At 37.6% G+C, this 22,693-nt stretch overlaps 1 long non-coding RNA gene across 1 annotated transcript in view; it reads left to right on the plus strand.

Annotated features, from left to right (window-relative positions):
• The first annotated feature begins 445 nt into the window (after window positions 1-445).
• Window positions 446-22,693, plus strand: part of LOC125131856 (uncharacterized) — an 85,509-nt gene continuing 63,261 nt past the window's right edge. Inside the window, exon 1 of the long non-coding RNA XR_007136039.1 lies at window positions 446-495. This is a non-coding gene — a long non-coding RNA (uncharacterized LOC125131856). The remainder of the gene's footprint in view (window positions 496-22,693) is intronic.

Genomic DNA, 22,693 nt, shown 5'->3' on the forward strand with positions numbered 1-22,693 from the left:
GAGTTGACATTCTGATGCTGGACCCTTTAATTCTGAGTAAAGGCTGTGGCATTATTTCACTGCCTATTTTAGCCTTAGACCCTCCATTACTTGGGAGGGATTCATCAAAAAATCTTGTTAAGGTGGTTTTATACTGTCAAGTTTTAAGCTGGGACTGTTTTCCAGAATTTCCTTCTCTGCATAAATCTGGATGAGGGTTAACTACAAGGGGAAAATGCATACAGTTTGGAAGGCAGAAGCCAAGCAGTACCTATTGTGTTCTGAAGGTCAGCGTTGGACTCCAGGAACCACTAAAGCTTGCCCAACTGTGCTGATAGGCTGGCTTGTCTTGGTGTTGTGGGACAGTTAGCAGGCCCTCAGCTCCTTCATCTTCTGTGAGTGCTGGGCCAGATAAAGGGGCAGTTCTGTGGTGAAATCACTGGCTGCTTCTGCACATCGCCCAGATCCACAGAGCAGTGGTTTGTGGAAAGACTGCGGTAGTTCCTGTTTGCCCTTGTGAGTTATAGTTTTTCTGGGTTTTCCTTGGAATGTCTAAGCTTTTCTTCCTTTCTCCTGGCCCTGCCGCCCTGCAGTGACTTTAGGACCACTTTCAGACTGAAAAGAAACAACTTTTTGTGGAGTTCTCCACCAGGCTCCACTAATGGGGTGAGGTTTAACCTTTATAATAAATCACTTACTCGGCATCACACCTAGAGGTTCTGCCTCCCTGACAGAATCCTGACTGGTGCACCTGTAAAGTATGTCTTGAGATGGTCATGGCAGACAGGTTATTTCTGGAACATTCTGGAAGTATATCTTTGAAGCATACTATAACCTATTTCTGTTATGTTACAAGTTAAAGTTTTGTTTTGTTTTGTTTTTTGCTTAAGAGTGAAAGAGAGTGATTTCAAAAGCTGAGATAATCTCTCTAAAGCTCATTTTATCGAAAAACTGCATTAAGTATGTTAGAATCACAGTATGATTTTCATGCTTAAATTTGAATTCATGAGTCCAAAATGCCAGCTTGTATTATTCACTGGCTCTTGACTATGAATCTCTTGTAAGTCATCCAAAAATAATTTGCATAGGATCAGTTCTAATCTCTGCTCTTGAATGTCTTGTGCTTTGTATGAATTAAGGTGATTAGCTTGTAATTACTTTATTTACTTAGAACCCTCCTCAGTTTCTGTATTATCCTGCTTTTAGTACAAGAAATGTATTACATCTACATCTAAATTGACTTTGAAGTATTTAAAAATCTATGTGACAGATAATTACGTATTCTTTTTCTTCCTCCACATTACACAGAACCAGCTTAATTTGTTATCTCATTTGAAATTTTTGGATTATCCATGCACATGGGCCTGTGTAATGTCAGGCTACACATCTCATCAGACTCTCCTCTATCTAAAAAAAGAATTGAAATGTATCTAACATGTGCTTCTTTTTCTTCTATTTTTACCCTTTGTTTATACTTCATGAGTCTTCATATTTGTAAGAAACTGAGACAAAGTATCTTTGCCAAAAGTCCCATTAACATGACAGTAATAAAATCTGGTAAAGGAGTCAGAAATATAACAGCCTTTTCCAATTGTCTTTAATGTTTAACATGTATCACCATGCATTAACTTAATATTTATAAGAAAAGTGTAGAATAAGCAAATATTATCAGCCTTATTTCAAATATGAGGAAATTGAGAGTCAATGATTTCAATGACAAAATCAAAGAGCAAAAAAAGTGATTAAGTCAAGATTTGAAGTCTGGTTCATCAATTTTTGACTGTGTAATGTATTCAATTTTTCTTTTTAATGGAAAGCAAATGGTATAGAGGAAAGTGCCCATACTTTAGAATTTTATAACTCTTTGGATATACACCTATGATTTTAACCGCAGCCGTATGACTTTGACCAAGTCATTTAATTTGTCTAATCCATTTTTTTTCTGATTCATAAGTGAGAGCATAACATTTAACTTGCAGTCTTATCATGGAAATTCTCCCATAATGTTTTATAGTATGGAATCATTGCTTATCAAATTTGCAGATGATTAACCTATGATTATTGGTCTCTTAATGAACATTTGTTTTATCTGAGTACTTAGTCCTAAAATGTTTGAATCCCTAAATAATGAGGTTACTTTTTCAGGTTATTTTTACTCAAGATATGTAGTTAATATTATAGGATAATGGTTCTCAAATTAAGCATGTATTAGAATCACCTGAGGAGCTTGATAAAACACGTATTATTTCAGCTTCAGAATTTGTGATCCAGTAGATCTGAAATGGGATCCAAGAATTTGCATTTCTAATAAATTCTCAATTGTTGCTACTGCTGCCTAAGGATAATACTTTGAGAACCTTTGTTATTGCTGAAAATATAAGAGAAGATATAATATGATGGATAAAACTTTATTTTCCAAATAAAAGAAAAAGCTCACATGCAGATAAAAAGGACTTGACTTAATGCATGTATTTAATACACTTTATTGTTTAGAACCATTTTAGATTTATGGAACTATTGAGAATATACTGGAGAGTAACTACATGCCACACACCAAACTTTATTATTATTATTATTATATAATGATTTTATTTTTTCCATTAGCACTGGTTTACAATGTTCTGTCAATTTTCTACTGTACAGCATGGTGACCCAGTTACACATACATGTATACATTCATTTTTCTCACAATATCATGCTCCATCATAAGTGACCAGACATAGTTCCCAGTGCTACCCAGCAGGATCTCATTGATAATCCATTCCAAAGGCAATAGTCTGCATCTCTTAACCCCAAGCTCCCCATCCATCCTACTCCCTCCCCCTCCCCCTTGGCAACCACAAGTCTATTCTCCAAATCCATGATTGTCTTTTCTGTGGAAAGGTTCATTTGTGCCATGTATTAGATTCTGATTATAAGTGATATATATGGTATTTGTCTTTTTCTTTCTGACTTACTTCACTCAGTATGAGAGTCTCTAGTTCCATCCATGTTGCCACAAATGGCATTATTTTGTTCTTTTATATGGCTGAGTAGTATTCCATTGTGTATATATACCACCTCTTCCTAATCCAGTCATCTGTCAGCAGACATTTGGGTTGTTTCCATGTTTGGGCTATTGTGATTAGCACTGCAATGAACATGCGGGTGCATGCGTCTTTTTTAAGAAAAGTTTTGTCCGGATTTATGCCCAAGAGTGGGATTTATGGGTCATATGGTAGTTCTATGTGTAGTTTTCTAAGATACCTCCATGCTGTTCTCCATAGTGATCGTACCAGGTTCCATTCCCAGCAACAGTGCAGGAGGGTTCCCTTTTCTCCACACCCACTCCAGCATTTGTTATTTGTGGACTTATTAATGATGGCCACTCTGACTGGTGTGAGGTGGTATCTCGTGGTAGTTTTGATTTTCATTTCTCTAAAAATCAGTGATATTGAACATTTATTCATGTGATTGTTGGCCATCTGTATATCTTCCTTGGAGAAATGTCTATTCAGGTCTTTTGCCCATTTTTCAATTGGGTTGCTGGCTTTTTCAATGTTGAGTTGTATAAGTTGTTTGTATACTTTAGAGATTAAGCCTTTGTCTGTTGCATCATTTGTAACTATTTTTTCCCCTTCTGTAAGCTGTCTTTTTGTTTTCTTTTTGGTTTTGTTTGCTGTGCAAAAGCTTGTTAGTTTGATTAGGCCCTATTGATTTATTATTGCTTTTATTTCTGCTGCTTTGGGAGACTGACCTGAGAAAACATTTGTAAGGTTGATGTCAGAGAATGTTTTGCCTATGTTCTCTTCCAGGAGTTTGATGTTGTCTTGTCTTATATTTAAGTCTTTAAGCCATTTTGAGTTTGTTTTTGTGTATGGTGTGAGGATGTATTCTAGTTTCATTGATTTGCATGCAGCTGTCCAGGTTTCCCAGCAAAACTTGCTGAAGAGACTGTTTTGTCCCATTTTATGTTCTTGCCTCCTTTGTCAAAGATTAATCGACCATGTGTGCCTGGGTTTATTTCTGGGTTCTGTTCTGTTCCATTGGTCTGTATGTCTGTTTTGGTACCAGTACCACACTGTCTTGATGACTGTAGCTTTGTGATATTGCCCAAAGTCTGAGAGAGTTATGATGCCTCTTGCCTGGTTTTTGTTCCTCAGAATTGCTTGGCAATTCTGGGTCTTTTGTGGTTCCATATACATTTTTGGATTGTTTGTTCTAGTTCTGTGAAAAATGTCATGAGTAATTTGGTAGGGATCACATTGAATCTGTAGATTTCTTTGGGTAGTATGGCCATTTTTACAGTATTAATTTTTCCCACCCAGGAGCATAGAGTATCTTTGCATTTCTTTGAATCCTCTTTAATTTCTTTGATTAATGGTTTATAGTTTTCAGCATATAAGTCTTTCACTTGCTTGGTCAGGTTATTTCCCAGGTATTTTATTTTTTGGGATACAATTTTAAAAGTTATTGCATTTTTGCATTCCTTTTCTCATATTTCCGTATTAGTATACAGAAATGTGACTGATTTCTGATTGTTAATCTTATATCCTGCTACTTTGTTCAATTTATTGATCAGTTCAAGTAGTTTTGGGGTTGATTCCTTGGGGCTTTCTATATGTAGTATCATGTCATTTGCATATAATGGCAGTTTTACCTCTTCTCTTCCTATTTGGATGCCTTTTATTTCTTTTGTTTGTCTGATTGCCGTGACTAGGACTTCCAATACTATACTGAATTACAGTGGTGAGAGTGGCCATCCTTGTCTTGTTTCAGATTTTAGTGGGAAGGCTTTCAACTTTTCTCCATTGAGTATTATATTTGCTGTGGGTTTGTCGTAAATGGCTTTTATCATATTAAGGTATGTTCGCTCTATACCCACTTTGGTAAGAGTTTTGATCATGAATGGATGTTGGACTCTGTCAAATGCTTTTTCTGCATCTATTGAGATGATCATGTGGTTTTTGACTTTTCTTTTGTTAATGTGGTGTATGACATTGATTGATTTGCATATATTGAACCATCCTTGTGCAGCTGGGATGAATCTCACCTGGTCGTGGTGTATGATCTTTTTTATATATTGTTGGATTCAGTTGGCTAAAATTTTGTTGAGAATTTTTGCATATATATTCATCAAAGATATTGGCCTATAGTTTTATTTTTTTAGTGGTACCTTTGTCTGGTTTTGGAATTAGGGTGATGATGGCATCATAGAATGTCTTTTGGAGTGTTCCTTCTTCTTGAAACTTTTGGAAAATTTTAAGGAGAACGGGTGTAAGTTCCTGTTTGTATGTGTGGTAGAATTCGCCTGTGAAGCCATCTGGTCATTGACGTTTATTTGTAGGAAGTGTTTTTATGACATATTCAGTTTCATTTCTAGTGGTCAGTGTGTTCAGTTGATCTGTTTCTTCTTGATTCAGTTTTGGAAGGCTATAAGTCTCTAGAAAGTTGTCCGTTTCTTCAAGGTTTTCAAATTTGTTAGCATACAATTGTCCATAGTATTCTCTCATGGTTTTTTGTATTTCCGTAGTATCCGTTGTGACTTTTCCTTTTTCATTTCTTATTTTGATTATTTGGGTTTTTTTCTCTTCTTCTTGGTGAGTCTAGCCAGAGGTTTGCCAATTTTGTTTGCCTTTTCAAAGAACCAGCTCTTGGTTTGATGGATTTTTTCTATTGTTTTTTGAATCTCTATATTCCATGTGCACTTGAGAAGAATGTATATTCTGTTTTTTTTGGATGTAATGTCCTGAAAATGTCGGTTAAGTCTAACTTTTATATTGTGCCATTTAGGATTTCTGTGGCCTTACTGATTTTCTGTCTAGAGGATCTGTCCATTGATGTGTGGGGTGTTAAAGTCTCCTACTATGATTGTATTCTCATCAATTTCTCCTTTTACGTCTGTTGGTATTTGTTGTAAGTATCTGGATGCTCCTATGTTAGGGGCATATATATTGATGATTGTAATATCCTCTTCTTGAATGGATCCTTTAACCATTAAATAGTGTCCTTCTTTGTCTTTCTTTATGGCCTTCATTTTAAACTATTTTGTCTGATAGGAGTATTTCAACTCCTGCTCTCCTGTCTTGTCCATTGGCATAAAATATCTTTTCCCATCCCCTCACTTTCAATCTATATGTGTCCTTTGCCCTAAGGTGAGTTTCTTGTAGACAGCAGATTGAAGGTTTCTTTTTTATCCAATCTGCCACTCTGTGTCTTTTGATTGGAGCATTCAGTCCATTGACATTTAATGTGATTATTGATAGATATGTATTTATTGCCATTTTAAACTTTGTTTTCCAGTTGATTCTTTGTTTCTCATTTCTTCTTTTCTTTTTTTGGTTGGATGGTTTCCATTTATTTTATGCTAGAGTACTTTTCTTTTCCATTTCTGTGAATGTAATGTTTGGTTTTGATTTGTGGTTGTCCTGTTTCTTTAAGTACATTAACCACTTCCCATATATGCTTGCTTTAGCATGATAGTAACATAGGGCTCAAACACATCATTAAAATAAAAACAGAATCTATGTTTTCTTACTTTCCTTCCCCACATTGTATGATTTTGATGTCTTTTTTTTTTTTAACATGTTCACGTGTAGATCTGTATACTGGTTTATTTAAGTGATTGCTTTCCAATTGTGGTTTCCTCCACCTTAATTCTTCTTCTTCTTTTTTGAATTTAGAAAAGCCTTTCAGTATTTCTTTTTTTTTAAATATAGCAGTTAATTTAATTTCTTTTTTTTCCATTTTTATTATTACTCAAATGAATTTATCACATCTGTAGTTGCATAATGATCATAACGATCTGATTTCACAGGATTTCCATCCCACAGCCCAGGCACATCCCCCCATCCCCCAAACTGTCTCCTCCGGAGACCACAAGTTTTTCAATGTCTGTGAGTCAGCATCTGTTCTGCAGAGAAGTTCCGTCTGTCCTTTTTCAGATTCCACATGTCAGTGAAAGCATTTGATGTTGGTGTCTCATTGTATGGCTGACCTCACTTAGCATGATAGTTTCTAGGTCCATCCATGTTGCAAAAAATGCTGGTATTTTGTTCTTTTTAATGGCTGAGTAATATTCCATTGTGTATATGTATCACATCTTCTGGATCCACTTCTCTGTGGATGGACATTTAGGTTGTTTCCATGTCTTGGCTATTGTAAATAGTGCTGCAATGAACACTGGAGTACATGTGTCTTTGCGAATCATGGTTTTCTCTGGATAGATGCCCAGGAGTGGGATTGCTGAATCAAATGGTAGTTCTATGTTTAGTTTTCTGAGGCATCTCCATACTGCTTTCCACAGTGGTTGCACCAATTTACAATCCCACCAACAGTGTCATAGGGTTCCTTTTTCTCCACACTCTCTCCAGCACTCATTGTTTGTAGACTTTTTGATGATGGCCATTCTGGCTGGTGTAAGGTGTTACCTCAGGGTGGTTTTGATTTGCATCTCTCTAATAATGAGTGATGTTGAACATTTTTTCATGTGTTTCTTGGCCATCTGTATGTCTTCATTGAAGAACTGTCTGTTTAGATCTTCTGTCCATTTTTTGATGGGGTTGTTTGCTTTTTTAGTATGGAGCTGCAGAAGGTGTTTATAAATTTTGGAGATTAATCCCTTATCAGTCGATTCACTTGCAAAGATTTTCTCCCATTCTGTGGGTTATCTTTTTGTGTTGTTTTAGGGTTTCCTTTGCTGTGCAGAAACTTTGAAGTTTGATTAGATCCCATTTGTTTATTTTTCTTTTTATTGCCAATACTCTGATAGGTGGATCTGAGAAGATGTTGCTGTCATTTATGTCAGAGAGTGTTTGGCCTCTGTTTTCCTCTAGGAGTTTTATAGTGTCTGGTCTTATATCTAGGTCTTTAATCCATTTGGAGTTTATTTTTGTGTATGGAGTTAGGGAGTGTTCTAATTTCATTCTTTTCCATGTGGCTGTCCAGTTTTCCCAGCACCACTTATTGAACAAGCTGTCCTTTCTCCATTGTATAGTCTTGCTTCCTTTGTCATAGATTAGTTGGCTGTAGGTGTGTGGGTTTAATTCTGGGCTTTCTATCCTGTTCCACTGATCTCTATTTCTGTCTGTGTGCCAGTACCATGCAGTTTTGATGACTGTTGCTTTGTAGTATAGTCTGAAGTCCAGGAGCCTGATTCCTCCATCTCCATTTTTCTTTTTCAGGATGTCTTTGGCTATTCTGGGTCTTTTGTGCTTCCAAATAAACTTTAAAATATTTTGTTCAAGTTCTGTGAAAAATGTCCTTGGTAATTTGATAGGGATTGCGTTGAATCTGTAGATTGCCTTACATAGTATAGTCATTTTGATAATATTAACTCTTCCAATCCACGAGCATGGTATATCTTTCCATCTATTTGCATCATCTTTGATTTCTTTCATCAGTGGCTTGTAGTTTTCAGAGTATAGGTCTTTTGTTTCTTTAGGTAGGTTTACTCCTAGGTATTTTATTCTTTTGGATGTGATGGTAACGGGATTGCTTCCCTAATTTCCTTTTCTGCTTTTTCATTGTTAGTATATAGAAACGCTGTCAATTTCTGTGTGTTGATCTTGTATCCTGCGACTTTGCCAAATTCGTGGATGAGCTCTAATAGGTTTCTGGTAGAGTCTTAGGATTCTCTAGGTATAGTACCATGTCATCTGCAAATAGTGATAGTTTTACTTCTTCCTTTCCACTTTGGATTCCTTTTATTTCTTTTACTTCTCTGATTGCCGTGGCTAGGACTTCCAGAACTATGTTGAAGAGTAGTGGTGAAAGCAGACATCCTTGTCTTGTTCCTGATCTCAGCCGGAATTCTTTCAGCTTTTCACCATTGAGAATGATGTTCGCTGTGGGTTTGTCATATATGGCCTTTATCATGTTGAGGTAGGTTCCCGTTATGCCCACTTTCTGAAGGGTTTTTATCAGAAATTGTTGGATTTTGTCAAAGGCTTTTTCTCGTCTACTGAGAGGATCATATGGTTTTTATTCTTCAGTTTGTTAATGTGGTGTATCACACTGATGGATTTGCAGATATTGAAGAACCCTTGCATCCCTGGGATAAATCCCACTTGATCAGGATGTACAATCCTTTTAATGTATTGTTGGATGTGGTTTGCTAGTATTTTGTTGAGGATTTTTGCATCGATGTTCATCAGTGAAATTGGCCTATAGTTTTCTTTTTTTGTGGAGTCTTTGTCTGGTTTTGGTACCAGGGTGATGGTGGCCTCATAGAATGAGTTTGGGAGTATCCCTTCCTCTGCAATTTTTTGAAATAGTTTCAGAAAGAGAGGTGTTAACTCCTCTCTAAATGTTTGATAGAATTCACCTGTGAAGCCATCTGGTCCTGTACTTTTGTTTGTTGGAAGTTTTTTAATCAAAGTTTCAATTTCAGTTCTTGTGATGGGTCCATTCATCTTTTCTAGTTCATCTTAGTTCTAGTTCATCTTCCAAGATTGTACTTTTCTAAGAATTTGTCCATTTCTTCTAGGTTTTCCATTTTATTGGCATATAGTTGCTTATAGTAGTCTCTTATGATCCTTTGTATTTCTGTGATGTCCATTGTTACTTCTCCTTTTTCATTTCTAATTTTATTGATTTGAGTCCTCTCTCTTTTTTGCTTGATAAGTCTGGCTAGGGGTTTATCAATTTTGTTGATCTTTTCAAAGAACCAGCTTTTCGTTTCATTGATCTTTTCTATGGTTTTCTTTGCTTCTATTTCATCAATTTCTGCTCTGATCTTTATGATTCCTTTCCTTCTCCTAACTTTAGGTCTTGTCTGTTCTTCTCTCTCAAGCTGCTTTAGATGTAAAGTTAGCTTGTTTGTTTGAGTTTTTTGTTTCCTGAGGTAGGGCTTGTATTGCTATAAACTTTCCTCTTAGAATGGCTGTTGCTGCATCCCATAGGTTTTGGAGTGTCGTTATCTTCATTGTCATTTGCTGCTAGGTATTTTTTAATTTCCTCTTTGATTTCTTCAGGGATCCATTGGTTGTTTAGTAGCATGTTGTTTACTCTCCACGTGTTTCTGTTTTTTGCAGTTTTTTCTTGTTGTTGATTTCCAGTCGTATAGCATTGTGGTTGGAAAAGATGCTTGATATGATTTCAATTTTCTTAAAGTTACTGAGGTTAGATTTGTAGCCCAGGATGTGATCAGTCTTAGAGAATGTTCCATGTGCACTTGAGAAGAATGTGTATTCTGTTGCTTTTGGATGAAATGTCCTATAAATATCTATTAAGTCCATCTTGTCTAATGCTTCATTCAGGGCCTGTGTTTCCTTATTGATTTTCTGTCTGGTTGATCTGTCCATTGCTGTAAGTAGGGTGTTAAAGTCTCCCACTATGACTGTGTTATTGTCGATTTGTCCTTTTAAGGTTGTTAGCGGTTGCCTTATATATTGTGGTGAAACTGTGTTGGGTGCGTAGATATTTAAAATTGTTATATCATCTTCTTGGATTGATCCTTTGATCATTATGTAATGTCCTTCTTTGTCCCTTAAAATATTCTTCATTTTAAAGTCTATTTTGCCTGATATGAGTATTGCTACTCCAGCTTTCTTTTGATCCCTGTTTGCATGAAATATTTTCTTCCATCCTCTCACTTTCAATTTGTATATGTCCCTAGAAGTGAAGTGGGTCTCTTGAAGACAGCATATATATGGGTCTTGTTTTTGTATCCATTCAGCCAGTCTATGTCTTTTGGCTGGGGCGTTTAGTCCATTCACATTCTTAATATGTATGTTTTTAGTGCCATTTTATTAGTTACTTTGGATTTGTTTTTGCTGCTCTTTTTCCTTTCCTTCTTCTCTTGTTTTTTTTCTGCCTAGAGAAGTTCCTTTAGTATTTGTTGTAAGGCTGGTTTAGTGTGGCTGAATTCTCTCAGCTTTTGCTTATCTGTGAAGGTTTTGATTTCTCCTTCAAATCTGAATGAGAGCCTTGCTGGGTAGAGTAATCTTGGTTGGAGGTTTTTTTCCTTTCATCACGTTGAGTATATCATGCCACTCCCTTCTGGCCTGCAGAGTTTCTGTTGAAAAATCTGCTGATAGCCTTATCAGGGTTCCCTTGTATGTTATTTATTTCTTTTCCCTAGCTGCTTTCAAGATTTTCTCTTTGTCTTTAATTTTGGTCAGTTTGATTAGTATGTGTCTTGGGGTGCTCCTCCTTGGGTTTATTTTATATGGTACTTGTTGTGCTTCCTGGATTTGAGGGAGTGATTCCTTCCCCATGTTAGGGAAATTTTCAGCTGTTATCTCTTGGAATATTTTTTCTGTCTCCTTCTCTCTCTATTCTCCTTCTGGCACCCCTATAATACAGATGTTGGTGCGTTTCACATTGTCCCAAAGTTCTCTGAGACTCTCTTCATTTGTTTTCAATATTTTTTCTCTTTTCTGTTCTGCATCCATAATTTCCACTAATCTGTCCTCCACCTCGCTTATTCGTTCTTCTGCCTCCTGTGTTCTGCTGTTGGCTGCTTCTAGTTAATTTTTTATTTCAGTTATTGTATTTCACATCTCTTCTTGTTTAAGTTTTATATCTTGTATCTCTTTCGTCAATGTTTCCTGTAAGTTACCCATCTTTGCCTCCAGTTTATTTCCAATGCCTTGCATCATCCTCAGCATCAACAGTCTTTTTCCTGGAGGCTGAGAATCTCATCATGGCTTAGCTGTTTTTCTGGAGTTTTTCCTTTCTCCCTCATCTGAGTTATAGTTCTCTGTCTTTTCATTTTTATAGGTTTTTGGTGTGGTGACCTTTTTACAGGTAATAGAGTTGTAGCCTCTCTTACTTCTGGTGTCTGCCCCCCTTGTGGCTGAAGTCGGTAAGGGGGGCTTGGTGTAGGCTTCCTGATGGGAGGGGCTTATGCCTGCCCCCTGGTAGGAGGAGCCTATTCTAATCCCTCTGGTAGGTGGGGCTTAGTCTCTGGATGGGATTAGAGGCAGCTGTGTGCCTGAGGGTCTTTAGGCAGCCTGTTTACTGAGGGGCGGGGCTGTGATCCCACCTGGGTTGTTGTTTGCCCTGGGGCTTCTCAGTGCTGGCTGATGGATGGGGCCAGATTTTCCCAAAATGGCCACCTCCAGAGAAAGGCAGCTGCTGAATATTCCCGAGAGTTTTGCTTTCAATGTCCCTCCCTCACAACAAGCCACATTCACCCCTGTTTTCCCAGAATGTCCTCCAAGGACTGCGGTCAGGTTTGACCCAGATTCCCAAAGAGACTTTGCTTTGCCCTGGGACTCAGTGCATGTGAAAGTCTGTGTGCGCTTTTTAAGAATGGGGTCTCTGTTTCCCCGAGTCCCATGGAGCTCCTGTGCACAAGCCCCACTGGCTTTCAATGCCAGATGCTCTGGGGCTCTTTCTCCCTGTGCCAGATCCCCACAAGTGAGATTTTGATTTGTGGCTCAGAACTCTCACTCCTGTAGGTGAGTCTCTGTGAACCAGGTAGTTTCCAGACTGTGGAGCTTCCCACCCAGGAGGTATGGGGTTGTTTATATCACGAAATCACCCCTCCTACCTCTTTTTGTGTCCTCCTCTTTTTCTTCTGGAGTAGGATATCTTTTTTAAGGTTTCCAGTCCATTTTGGTGAAGAGTGCTCAGTCTTTAGTTGTGAATTTTGTTGTTTTTAGGAGAGAAGTTGAGCTCCAGTCCTTCTATTCCACCATCTTAATCAGTCAGTGGTTTCCCAGTATTTCTTTTAGAATGGGTTTAGTATTGCTGTATTCTCTTAGCTTTTGTTTGTTGGGAAATTCTTTATTTCCCCTTCTATTTTAAATGATATTCTCGCTGGATAGAGTATTCTAGGTTGCAATTTTTTTTTCCTTTCAGCACTTTAAATATATCTTGCCACTCCCTCTGGCCCATACTGTTTCTCTAGAGAAATCTACTGATAGCCTCACAGGGGTTCCCTTATAATTAACACTTTGCTTTTCTACTGCTGCCTTTAGAATCCTCTCTTCATCTTTAACTTTTGCCATTTTTATTACACTATGTCTTGGTTTGGACCCATTTGGGTTCAATTTGTTTGGGGCCCTCTCTGTTTCCCGTATCTTGATATCAGTATCCTTGAGATTTGCAAAGTTTTCAGCCATAATTTCTTCAAATATATTTTCAATCCCCTTTTCTTTTTCTTCTCCTTCTGGAATTCATATTATGAGTAGATTGGCTCGCTTTATACTATCACATAGGTCTCTTATATTGCTTTCATGTTTTTTTATTTGGCTTTTTCTATCTGCTGTCCTGATTGGGTGATTTCCGTTATTCTATCTTCCACATCACTAATTCGTCCCTCTGCATTATTCATCTGCTCTTTATTGCCTTTAGCTCAGTTTGTATCTCTGCAAGTGAATTTTCTCATTTGTCTTGACTCCTCCTTATATTTTCTAGTTCCTTTCTGAGGGAATCTGCATTACTGTTCATATCCTCTCTTAATTCCTTCAGCATTTTCACTGTCTCCCTTTTGAACTCAATATCTGTCAGACTGCAGAGGTCTGTTTCATTGCTGACTGTTTTAGGTGAATTCTCCTCTTCCTTTAACTGGGAATAGTTTCTGTGCTTCTTCATCTTGCTTGTGTTTTTCTTTCTCTGTGAGTTTGAGGAAGCCAAACTGTAGTCTTATAAGGCTACTTCTATGCAAGAGTACCCCTTTGTATTTTGGTGGGGGGAGTTACTATTTATTTTTGGTGTGGGAGTTTGAATCTTACCTGTTTCTTTCTTTGGTGTAAGCAGGCTGTTATCCCCAGGATGCTCAGTGTGTTTTCAGGGAGAAGGAGGCAATGGGTAGGGCCAGCACTTAGTGCCTGTTTGTTGGGCTCTCAACAGCAGCAAGGACCTGCAGGAAGGTGGTGAAGGCTGCTCCTAGTTGCAGGGCCCTGGAAGGTGGTAATGAGCTCTAGGCAGATCTCCAAGGTGACCAGAGCATTTGGCAATAGAAGCAGCAGGGTGTGTGAGTTCCCAAGGGAGTGAGAGCAACAACAGCTTGTGTTCAATTGCAGTGCCCTCCTTGGAGGTGATTGGAACCACAGGTGGTGCCTGTTCAGGGACCCCTAGTGGGAGCAGACCATGATCACCTCTGGGGGCAGTGATAATTGCAGCGGTTTGCCCCTGCAACCTGTAGACCTTGCATGAAGCAACCCATCCCACTTAGCCCATGCAGGAGGTGCTGCACCAGCTGCTCCAAGTTGTAGGGTCTTTGGAAGGGACAGTGACCAAGTGACTGGGTGCTGCCCAGAGTGTTTGGCAGTGGCAGCTGCAGGGCAGGTGTGTTCCCAGGGGAGTGAGAGCAACAGCGTATGGTACTTTTTTTATGTTTTGCTAACCCCTCAGGTGACTGGGGTCACAGGTGGAGCCCACTCACAGGCCCCCAGTGGTGGCAAGCCACACCCCCCTCTGGCCTCTGAGACGACTGCTGTGGTCTGTCCCTGCCGCTTGTAGATCATGCAAGAGGCACCCTGTCGCACTTAGCCCCCTGATGCCCTTAGTCCACATAAGAGGTGCCTGGCCACTGGTAGCCTGCCCAAGAAGCGCCCAATCTCCCCTAAACGAGCAAGAGGCTTCTTGGCCTGCACCAGAACCGCCCCGCCCTCTGAGAGCCCACGGGCCTGTGCACACTCAGGTGCAGGGAGTTTCCGATGGTGTCCACCCCTCCCCAACAATGGCACCTTGCCTCTCCTGGAGTCCGGGCCTTCTCCCAGGTTCTCTCTGCTGTGGCGTTCCCGTCCCCTGCCTGTGGCGCACTGCTCCCTAGCCCCTTAGGTTGTCTCAACACCACCAACCCCAGTCTTCTCCCCAGGACTGACCTCTAGAGCCTAAGTCTCAGCGTCCAACCCCTGCCTAAGCATCTCAAGCTGTGGTGTCTGGGCCAGTGGTTCAGATGATCTGTGTGGCTCTTGCTCTGCTTTGTTGTTTTCAGTCCAGCTGCTGCACTTTTCTCGGTTACTTTGAGGTCCCTCTGGGCTGGTCTTTCTGTCAGTTAGGTGGCTTTCCAGGATGTGGGTTCCTTTTCTCCTTCACAACTCCCTCTTGGAAATGCTAGTCCTGTCCTGATTCCTTTTCTCTCTCTTTTTCTTTTGTTATGTCAAGAGTTTCTTGTCCTTTTTGGAGGTTTAAGTTCTTCTGCCAGCATTCAGTGCATGTTCTGTGTGAGTCATTTTACATGTAGATGTGGTTTTTTTGTGTATTTGTGGGAGAAGGTGAGCGTGACCTCTTACTCCTCTGCCATCTTACTCTGCAAATTTTATTATTATTAACATTTTATATTAGCATGACATATGTTACCTTCAATAAATGAGTACTGATGCATTGTTATTAACTGTGGTCCATAGTTTATTCAGATTTTATTTTTCATCTGATGTCTTTTTTTGATTCCAGGATATAATATTTATTTATTTGGTTGGTTTTGAGTACTTTCTTATTTTTGTCTTTATTTTCTCTGTGTCTGTTTTTTGAGAACTTTATTGCTTTCTGGCACTACAATTGCTTCAAACTTATCTTGTATTATTTTCTTCCCTAGTCTGAGAATCAGCTAGTTCTCCAAAGATTCCTGGTTACTTTTACTGGAGAATGATATTAGAAATTGAGATCTAGAGAGGAGGTGTGCTCATTACTGCTAAGTTACTTCTTATAGATCGGCTCATCTGACAGAGCAAAAAATACATGGATTTATACTAACTGTGTTTATGCATATCCTAACTTCATCTGCCATAACAAGATACCACTGTGAGGTGGCTTAAAAATAGAAACATATGTTCTTGTAGCTCAGGAAGCTAGAAATCGGGGACAAGATTCCAACTTGGGCAAGTTCTGGTAAAGGCTCTCTTCCTAGTTTTGCAGATGTCTACTTTCTTGCTGTGCCCTCAAATGGCCTGAAGAAATAGACATCAAAGAGAACATATTGACCAAATGTATAATAGCAAAATGAGGTGCTGATTTGATGGAGATAGTACATTTATTAATATGATGTTGTGTATGGAGGCCCTAATGGATAAGATCACAGCATTAAAGTTGTAGTAACGTACTGTGAGACACCGTTCCTTCTTTCCAGGTGTCTGAATAGGCAAAATTGGGCTGTCAAATGGAAAAGCAGTGGGAGAGCTCTTCATTGATTAGTCCTCGTATGTAGCAAGTTTAAATCTTTGATGTTCAAGTTTTAACTTATATTGGGCCACATTAATATTCTAACTGGGAACCCTGAACTTCTAGCATCTCCCAAAATGTCCTCAATATTCAGGCTATAAGAGGTAGGTGATAAATTCAGATTCCCTCTCTGATATCCTGCAAGAATCTAAAGTAGCAGCTCAGGGCCATTCTAAAAGACAGTGTGGACTACCAAGAAGAGAAATAGGACACTCTGCTTAGTACATTTAAAGTCATATTTGTGAAGTAATAATGGAATCAATGTCATATCCCATAATGATGAAATCAGACAATTCCCTGGGAAGGAAAATCAATATCAGACAAAAAAAGCCTGTTAGGTAGAGCTACCTAGCGTTTCTGGGGGTGGTTGGACGTATTACTCTTGATCTGGGTGCTTTCACTGGCCATGATCTGGAGGCCCAAACTTTCTAAATAAACTGTTGTTTCAACCAAGCATGGCAAATGCTGGCCAACCTGTCACTGATTGTGGCTATGCAAGCTCTGCAGCACAAAGACCTTGCTGGCCTGCCTGTAACCAGCTGAACTAACAACAGAGACAAAGGTCCCAGAACAATTAGTTAAATTAGAGGAACAACTACACGCTAATACTAGAAGTCCAGTCTTAACCACAGATATTTTATTCGAAAAATAAACCAATACCCTGCGAACAAGTACCAAACGAGTCCATATGATTCAAAACCTATTTTCAGCATAATCCACATCATCTCTTAACCAAGCCAAACCTTGGATTTGTTGAGAACTTTTCAATTCAGCCATCCTTCACTGGAGTTTTAAGTGTACTGGAAAGGTTCCAGGGGTAAATTTTAATTTACTTTAATTTCTAGGAGCACGTCCTGATTTTTCTCTTCCAACTTTACTGATAGGATTTTCTCAGTATTCATTCTGCAACTTTCATTATGGTTCATAATTTTAAATTTTAAATTTTTTTAAAAATTTGTATAATCTTTTTGGGATTGCTGTTTTTCTCTTGATGATTATCTCCTTTTTTATTTTATTTTATTTTTTCATTTTTAAAGTCATCGAAGTATAGTTGTTTTATAATGATGTAATAATTTCAACTGTACAACAAAATGATTCAGCTACACATGTAAACACATCAATTCTCTTTCAGATTCTTGTTCCACATAGATTATCACAGAACAATGGCCCAAGTTCCCTGCACTAGATAGCAGGTCTCCACTGGCCCATATATATACCGTATTGGTATGCTGTATATCTTAGTGTGCATGTGTCCACCAGATACAATAATTTTTAATATAATTGAATGTAATAACTGAAAATCTTCTAATACTATATTTCTAGAAATATTTTTATAGGTGAGGCATTTTCTTTTATTTTAAAGAATAGTCCACCATTTGGAATGTCAATCTTTTTTCATGGTTCTAGTTATTATTTTTGTTTGTAAGATGCTTATAATGAAGAATGCAGTTATTTCTTTCTTCTCTAATTCTGAAACCATATGTTAAAATTTTCAATTATAGTATCCCACTTTCTCTCTCACTTCCTCCGTTTTTTCCTTTATAAGGTGAAGCTCTTTGGTTTCTTAACATTCTCGCTATCACTTCACTTTACATTAATTTCCATCATCCAGCACTTTCGACAGTACTCTCAAATTCCTTCTCCTCTTTCATCAGAGCTATGTAGTAACTTCAGTCCAATGACCTGCCCTGTCCTAAATGCCATATTTCAAGTTCCACATTTTTATAATTGTTGGCTGTTTGCACTCTTTTGAATGCTTAAATCCTACTCACTCTTTAGCAATTCTCCTCATTCAGAAGGCTTCTTTAACGCTTCTAATGTTGCTTCTATACCCTTCTTATCTTGTTATATAACTTCCTGAATCTATCTTTCATTGCAACTGTACATATATATATACACACATGCACACAAACTTATGTATATATATAACTTACCTATATAACTTATCTGTTCACACTTATATGTATATAACTTATATACATGTTTTATATATATATATGTTATCTCTTCCCACTATTACATTAGACATGTAAGCTCTTTGAAGAAAAAAAAATCTGTAATTTTTTTCATTCATCAATCTACCTTCAAGATCTGTCTTGTTGCTGAACATATAATTGGTTTCCAATAAATAGTTGTTAAACAAATAAATAATGATTAGATGAGTATAGGCATATAGCAAACTTCAAAATGTCTTTTGATTTTGTACTGATTCACATCTCACTTTCCTTCCTTATTGGGTAAGCTATGATGAAATCAAGTTATTTATTGCAAATTTCTTTCAGGACACGTAGAAATCATATTTAGGAGTAAAGCATTCCAAATAGAGTATCACGGTGCTCATTAATAAAAACCTTTTCAGAAACATAGACACACACATCATGCAGCAGCCTTTTGTAACTAACTTCCTATATAAATCTTAATTATTGATTTGTTGTTGAAATTTCTCTGACATAATAGTATTTTTCCCAAGGAAGAGATAAAAATCTATATGGCTATACAGTGTGCAGAAGAGTTTCCTGCCCAAAGCACTGCACCCTAATATTTTAAGTCCAAGTATAATTCTTTTTTTTTTCTTTTTAGGGCTGTACCCATGGCATATGGGAGTTCCCAGGCCAGGGATTGAGTTGGAGCCTCAGCTGCCAGCCACAGCCAAAGCCACAGCAATACCAGATTTGAGCCACGTCTGTGACCTACAACTCAGCTCATGGGAACACCAGATCCTTAACCCATTGAGCAAGGCCAGGGATCAAACCCACGTACTCATGGATGTTAGGTTCATTACTGCTGAGCCATGACAGGAACTTCCAAGTATAATTCTTATCAAAATATTTAAAGAAATTTAAGAAATAGAAGCAAGAGTATAAAAGCAAAATAAGACTTTAGGTTTTGTGTTCCAAAGGTTTACATTCTTTGAAAGTTTTAAGTGTCATTTTTTGCCTAGCCTTGTGTGAATTGGGGCCCATGAAATATGCCATTTGAACCTCTTGACATGATATATTTTGAGAAAATGGAAACAACCCCAGAATCAAAGTCAAAATATTTTGTCTGAATTCCTCATTAGATCCTAATTGGATCCTCCAATGATTAAATCCTTAGTGAATCTCACTTAACTCCAGTTTCTTCATGTAAAATGAGACCAGAAACATAGCCTGGCCTTATTAAAAGAATAACATTTGTGAAAGTTTTCAAGAAAGTGTCAAACATTTTGAAAATATTATTATTTATCAATAACTCACTGTCAACAATGTTTGCCTACTTTTTTAACTCTCTTTTGAATTGATTAAATAAAACATTCCTCTGATATTATATGTACAGTTTAATTAATTCTTGGAATAACAATCAACAAATTGTAAAGCATTCTAACTCTGTTAAGAATTTGTAAATGTAGTTAGCCCCTTGTATTTGTGCATTCTGCATTTGACCCATACACCTGTAGGTTGAAAAGAATAGAAAAATATTACAGAGATTTGCATAAAGCAAAACTTGAACTTGCTGCTTGCCAGCAACGATTTTCATACCATTTACATTGTATGAGGTATCATAAGTAATATAGAGATGATTTAATGTATATATGAAGATGTGTGTAGCTTATATGAAAAAAAATTACTGCAGCTATATTATATAAAGAATTTGAGCATCTATCCATGGACTTTGGTATCCAGGAGGGTTCTGGAAATAATCCCTCTCCACTTCACTCATACTCATGGATGACTATATACCTGCTCTATCAATCTGGAACTTTTGACAATCTCAAACTCTATTGTTTGATTCCTGGACTTGTGGATTTCTTGAAGCAGTGAGGAAGATAGTTGAAGGGTGGGTTCTCTTAGCACTTAGAAGTCTTTTTTTCCCCCAAATACAGACATGAAAAAGCAACTACCATCATTCTATTACCATTATTTCATAAAATCAAGAGATGTGAACATCTCCTTTCGCTCCAAGTAGGAGTATCATCTCAAATTAAAGGAGAGTCTGCAAAACATGGTATAGTATACTTGAGAAAGAGAAGAGGAAAGGGGATGTATTATAAGTCAGAGAGAAGAGTTAATTTTAGGAGACACTTGTGGCACAGGAAGATGGAGAGTTTTGTAACACAAAGAGAGCAGGTGTCAGAAAAGAGAAAACCTTCCTCCTATCGAAGGGAAGAAGGGGCCTTTTTTAAGATAGGGAGCAAAATGGGTGAGGCATGAACTGATTTCAGCAGCTCATAACCCAGTTCCTAACTGTGATTGGCAGAACAATTTAGATGCTGCATAGATAGGATCCCAGAAATCCAAACATAGATATATAAGTTTGATTATATGGCTCTTCTAGTTAAATTGGGAAACTTCACCTTATTTCCTCTAAAAAAATCTTTTCAGAATAAGATTATATTGAATAACTGGTTCTCTTGCAATATACTAAACTAATTTTTTGTTTAATATGTAAGTAATATATAATTATAACCTGTCACAGATAGTTCTTTTGTCACTGTTTCTTACAGCTACCTCATCTGGTAGAAAGAACGCTAAAATGGAAATGAGGAAACTTGTGTTCTGGTCTCAACTACTAATTGGTTGACTTTATATAAATTCTTTGATTGTTCTAGAAGTTTCATAATCCATGCATAGTATGCTCCATAGTGGAGATTCTCAATACTTTTTGTTGAAATGAACTGCGTTATATAAAGGAATTCTGGGAGCTGATTCGAGTTTTATAGTTTCTGCTACCTCCAAAGTTATATGATTTATTCAATCAATACTTACAAGTTTTACTCTCACTGTACAAAGTTCTACTTGCATCTTTCACTTGTATATCAGCCATAGACTGGGCAGTTGGCTTTCAAAGAAATGGTTGTATCAGAGCACTTGTTAAACATTTTTAAAAATTTTTTGGGTTTTTTGTTTGTTTGTTTGTTTGTTTTAGGGCTGTACCCCTGGCATATGGAGGTTCCTAGGCTAGGGGTCCAATCAGAGCTATAGCTGCCAGCCGACACCACCACAGCAGCAACACCAGATCCGAGCCACGTCTGTGACCTACACCACAGCTCATGGCAATGATGGATCCTTAACCCACTGAGCAAGGCCAGGGAGCAAACCTGCATCCTCATGGATCCTATCTGGGTTCGTTAACTGCTGAGCCACAATGGGAACTCCTGTTACACATTTTTACTGCTTTTATTTCTTCATCTTTGTATACTGATTATAGATTCCCATATATTTGGGCTTTCCTAAATGGTTTGGAAATATGAAACACCTATTTTATGTATTTTGGGGGAACTAACACCTTTTCTGACTCATCTTCATTTATAGTTTGTTCTTTAAAGTTCTTTTAAAATACATATATGTAGAAAAACATACACACAAAAACACATGTACAATTGCATATGTATGTATGTATCTTTATGTATAATATATATACATGAATAGAATACATTTAATTCCCTAAAATGTGATTTTTCCAGTGTTCTCATTTCACGTATGAAGATTCTAGGGCAAATAATAGTTAAATGATTTTTCTAAGGTCACACAGCTTATTGCTGTCAGAAGTAAGAGTGTAACTTACTTACAGAAGCCAATCTGCATGCTTTTATGAGTCACATTTTATTTTTAAAGAAAACCCTATTATGTTGCAAATTTGAATAGTTACAGAAATAAGAGCCAGTAAGAATAATAATTTTGTTTAATCACAGAAGCATTTTATTTTGGATTATATAAATTGATTAGGGATGAAAGAGCATTATCTATTAGCTATTGCTGCATAAGGAGCCATTTCAAAACTCAGTGACTTCAAACAACCACTGCTTCTTTAATCAGGATTCTATGGTTTGGCAATTTTGTCTGGCCTAACCGAAGTAGTTCTTTGGTTTTGACTGGGGTCATTCACACTTATGTGAATGTACTTACTGTATTGGATGGAGGCTGGCTGGTTTAACATGGCCTCAGCTGGGAGGATTTCAATGTGCTTCACATATTTGCATATCCTCCTGGACTCATGCACATACTGGGTTCCAGGATTCCAAGAATAAGGGTGGAAGCATGCAAAATCTTTTGAGAGTCAGGCTCAACACTAACCTGTTACTTCTATTACATTTTATTGACTAAGTCAACTTGTAAAGCCAGCTCAGAGTTAAGGGGTGGAGAAATAGTGGTAAAGTTACTATACAAAGGGGACTGGATTCAGAAAGCAATAAGGCATTATGGTCATTTTTGCAATTTGCTATGAACAATATTTTTGTAACTATGGTACCATGTAGGTTTAGTTTCATGGCTTCACTGAGATGTGCCAGTACCACAGAACCCTATTTTTTGGGGCACATCTTGGTATATACATACATATACCAAGTCCTGGCTATGGATGCTGATCAACTGGTAATGAAAATGCAAAATGACATAGCTACTTTGGAAAACAGTTCGGCAGTTTCTTATAAAAATTTAATCATATACAGAGCATACAATACAGTAATCCTAGTATTAGGTATTTAGCCAAGTGAAATGAAAACTTATATTTTTACTGGAATATATATTCCACCTTTTGCACAAAATTTCCTTTATTGAGTAAACTAAATTCTCTGATTTAAAACCAAGATTAGGTTACGTCCCCCTCACTTACACGTTCAATCCACTGTTCAGTAGGCAGC

The sequence above is a fragment of the Phacochoerus africanus genome, chromosome 7 (genome assembly GCF_016906955.1).
Source record: "Phacochoerus africanus isolate WHEZ1 chromosome 7, ROS_Pafr_v1, whole genome shotgun sequence".
NCBI classification, from domain to species: Eukaryota; Metazoa; Chordata; class Mammalia; order Artiodactyla; family Suidae; genus Phacochoerus; species Phacochoerus africanus.